The sequence below is a fragment of the Dipodomys merriami genome, unplaced genomic scaffold (genome assembly GCF_024711535.1).
Source record: "Dipodomys merriami isolate MVZ:Mamm:240054 unplaced genomic scaffold, mDipMer1.0.p SCAF_18, whole genome shotgun sequence".
Classification (NCBI taxonomy): domain Eukaryota; kingdom Metazoa; phylum Chordata; class Mammalia; order Rodentia; family Heteromyidae; genus Dipodomys; species Dipodomys merriami.
In genome coordinates this window covers 22750201-22754604 of record NW_027203159.1, presented here as the reverse complement: position 1 = coordinate 22754604, position 4404 = coordinate 22750201, and the positions used below count along the sequence as shown (strand labels likewise).

Here is a 4404-nt window from a genome sequence, read left to right as displayed (position 1 = left end):
AATAGAATTCATGGCCTGTACCTAGAACTAGTGTTTAGGACTTGAGCTCTGATCCTAGGCATTTAACTCACAGCATGGCATTGAAGTCAAGCATGGGCCTTAAATTCACAGCCTTGGCCTTGAATTCATATCCTGACACAGCAATTTGGAACCTTGGATTGAATTCCTTGCCTGGGAACTGAACTGGTGTGCTTGCCTTGAATTCAGGACCTGGGACTTGGACTCACAGACTGGGCCTTGCATTGGGTCTTGGACCTTGAACTCATATCCTGGGGATTAAACTCCAAGCTGAGTCCTTGAACTAATTACCTATGCCTTGAATATAGGGACAGGGCCTTGAATTCATTTATGGGACTTGAATTTGTGGCCTGGGCCTGACAATGGGGCCAGGGAATTGAATTAACAGTCTGAACCTCGAACTAGGGGCATGGGTTTTGAACTCAGTCGCAGACCTTGAATTCGAGTATCAGGCATTGAATAGGGTTCTGGGCCTTGAATTTGGAGACAAGAATGAGCTTTTCTGTGCTCAGAGCTGGTGTTCAACCACTCCAGCCCTGACTATTTGTCTGTGTTTCTTCCACGGTTGGAAAAGTATTTTTTTTATTTTGGTTTTTGAATCAAGAATTTACTTTTTCTCCAAGAGAAGAAATTCCATCCAGTTTTATGTTTCTTACATTTTGTTTCTTTGTTTGTTTCCTTTATATGTTAGTATTTCTCTTTATCTGAAAGTGGAGGGGCTAGGCTAGAATACAGGGTGTGTGTAATGTGTGTTGGAGGATGCTGTCCACACCTGTATGCTTTCTAATGAAATGAAAGAGGGGATATTATCAGGCTTTCTAGCCTGTCAGGGGTTATGTAGGTGGACATGATCCAGAGTCCTGTTTGCACAGAAAAGTAAAAGGGGGCAGGGCCAAAGTGTGAACCACACACAGGAATAGAGGTGCAGATATGTGCACCCACACAGCTCTGAGAGAAGTTTCTAGAACCAGGCCCCGCTTTGCAACCATGCTAGCATATTTCTGTTTTGGATTTGAGTTGGGGGATTTAAATTGACCCCTGACCTTCTCCTGGTACACCTCACAAACCCCTTTCTCCATGTACAGAAACTGCCCTGCCCTGCTGTAGGATGATCAAACAGCTCCCCAAATACACCACAGAACATCTTCTGTTGTGGTGGTGGTGGTTTACCTGTTCTTTCTCAAAAAAAAAATCTATGGATTCCACCAACAAGCCTTTTGTGAAGTGGGAGCCTCTTCTTATTTCTTTGCCTCTTTTTCATCCTTCTTCTCTTTGTCCCTCCCACTCTCTTTTACATCTATGTCCTCCTGCTTTCTGGGTGGGCAAGCCTCAACATGATGTTTTTTTTTTCTTTATTTGGAACTGTTTTCCTAAGGATTTGCATCTTGCATGGAGCATCCATATTCCCACTTTTGGGGAAGCTGAGTGCATAGAGGGCAGGTTTATTCTTGAAGTTTCCCTTCCATGTAGGGGCCAGCCCTGGCTGGGTGGTATCTCTCTTGTCTAATGGGGATGGAACCTCAGGAAGAGTGTATGGAAAACCAAGTCTAGAAGAAGAAAGGAAGTGAAGGAAGGAGAGGGAGGGAAGAAAAAGAGGACCAAGGAGGGAGGGAAGATGAGGAAAGAAAGGATGGAGGCACAGAAGGAGGGAGGAAGGTGAAAATGGGAGGGAATAAAAGAAGGAAGGGAGCAAGGAGGCTGGGGGAAAAGGATGTCAGAAGGGAAAACAAAAGCAAAGAATGAGAGAAGGGAGGAGGAAAGCGAAGGGGGAGTGAAAGATGGAAGAGTAAAGAAAAAGGACCAGGCTAGAAAGGAGGAGGGAGCAAAGAGGAAGGAAATTAGGGAAGGAAGGTAGGAAGTACAAAGGGAAATAAAAAGGACAAAGAAAGGGAGGAAGAGAGGGTGTAATGAAGGAAAAGAAGGAGGAAGGAAAGACAGAAGGATGGAAGAGAGGAAGAAAGGAGGAAAGGGAGGAAAAAGAAAGGTCAGAAGAAGGAAGAAATGAAAGGATGGAGGAAGGAAGAAGAGGGAGGAGTGAGGGAATGACGAGAGGGAGGAAGCAAGAGGCAGGAAGATAGAAAAGAGGGGGAGGAGGGAAGATAGAAAAGAACAAGGGAATGAAAGGAGAGAGGAGAGAAGAAGGAAGGAAGGAAAAAAGAATGGAAGGAAGGACAAGGAAGGGAGAGAAGAAAGAGGAAAGGAAGGAAGGAAGACGGAAGAGAAAGGAAGGAGGAAGGGAAAGAAACAAGGAAGGTACTAAAGAGGGAGGCCAGTAGTAAGGAATGAGTGAATAAAAAACAAGAGGGAGGTCCCCAGCGCGAGTGTGCTGCTCCCCCCCCCAACCCATCCAGAGCGTTCTGGCATGTTGGGGTGCTCGCACAAGGGCGCCGGCGGGAAGGATCGCTGGCGATGTCCCAAGCTCCAGCCCGCGCTGTCCCCACCCAGGCACCGCCCGCAGCGCCTCTGGCCAGTCAGACCCAACCATGATCAAGGCCATCCTCATCTTCAACAACCATGGGAAGCCGCGGCTGTCCAAGTTTTACCAGCCCTACAGTGAAGACACCCAGCAGCCGATCATCTGGGAGACCTTACACCTGGTGTCCAAGAGTTACGAGAATGTCTGCAACTTCCTAGAAGGAAGCTTGTTAATTGGCAACAAGCTAATCTACACACATTATGCATCACTGTATTTTGTCTTCTGTGTGCATTCCTCAGAAAGCGAACTTGGCATTTTAGACCTCATTCAGGTGTTCGTGGAGACCTTAGAAAATTGTTTCAAGAATGTATGTGAGCTGGACTTAGTATTCCATGTTAACCATGTAAAGAAGGTTCACAATATGCTGGCAGAAATGGTGATGGACCGAATGGTGCTGGAGACCAACATGAATGAAATTGTCACGCAGATCGGAGCGCAGAACAACCTGGAGAAGTCTGAGGCTGGTTTAGCAGGTGCTCCAGCTTGGGCTGTATCAGCTATAAAAAATATCAGTCTTCCCGAGATTTCCAAGAAATATTAACATCGATGACATCGGTATAAAAGTGTCAAACCTGCCCTCTTTTAAATAAAATATTAAAAAGACCATTCCCAGGTAAAACTCAGGGTAAAAAAAATCATCAAAGTTTACCATGCATTTGTTTACCAAAAATAGAGGAGGCGAGTCTGAACTTTTGCTCTTGGATTTTAGTCAAGGTACTGTTTAGAAGTTGTGTAAAATCAGTATGGAAGCTCATTGTTGCTTTACTCGCTCAGTGATTTTACAGAAATTGAATAGTATAGTTCTTCTGTGTGTGTGTGTGTGTGTGTGTGTGTGTGTGTGTGTGTGTGTGAGAGAGAGAGAGAGAGAGAGAGAGAGAGAGAGAGAGAGAGAGAGAGAGAGAGAGAGAGAGAGTTTGTGTGTGTGTTCCTTTCTTTAGAAAAAACTGCATTCTTATGCCCACCTAAAGCATGCCCGTATGTATTGGCTATCACAGTGTTTACAAAAGTGACATACTTCAATTATATACAAGCCAAACTGTTGGTGTTTTGTATAGATCACAGGTAGAGCATTCTCTAATTTTTTCTACCATTTGTCACAATTGATATTTAAAGAATCGAGTATGTATTGCATGAAAACATTATAACCTTTTCCTCTTAGTTTAAATAATCTCCAAGATAACTGGAAAAAAAACAAGAGAAAGGAAGAAAGGTAGAAAGAAAGGAGGGGAGGAAGAAGGGTAAGAAGAAGGGTAAACTGGAAGTAATGTAAAAGGGAAGTAAGAAAGGAGGGAGCAGTTTTGATCATGGCATACAGTGGAGGGACCTTTTTGGTTCATCTTCCTCCCATGTCTCTCTGGGTTGTGGTGTCTGAACTGACTTGGTTTGTCTTCTGGTCTGCTTGCCTTGTGGATGTCCAGAGAACTTGATCCTGACCTTGGGGGTAGGGGACCTAGTATCTGAAATATACCTGCCCTGTATTTGTAGTGAGGAAGTTAAAGGCTAAAAGATCATAGTTTCCACTCCAGGCTGTTTTGCAGCCAGAGTTTGATGCAGCCCCAGACTCTTTCTGGGCCCGGGGCAGCAGGGGGCAGGTAATTAATTTACACAAATGATAAGGTGATGGAAGGGAGGCAACTGGTCATCAGCGATTGTTGGTTATCTTCTCCACAATGTGCTTAGTGTTTGTCTAACATCCCGTGTCATAGGTAGGACAAGGAGGGTGGGGGTAGGGAGAGTTAGGGGACAGCTGCCTTCCTCCTCCTTGTCCTCCTCATCCTCCTTTACCTCCATCGTCCTCAACATGGCCATGGACTCCCATTGAATGAACATCTGGGAAAGGTTAAGTGCCGTGCTGCAGCCAGTTCAGTCATAAGCAGCTAGTGAAAGAAGGATGTGCACGGATAAGGATA

General features: G+C 45.0%; 1 pseudogene; it reads left to right on the top strand.

Moving 5' to 3' along the window:
* The first annotated feature begins 2501 nt into the window (after positions 1 to 2501).
* Positions 2502 to 3084, top strand: LOC138829966 (AP-3 complex subunit sigma-1 pseudogene; annotated as a pseudogene).
* Positions 3085 to 4404: the final 1320 nt, after the last annotated feature.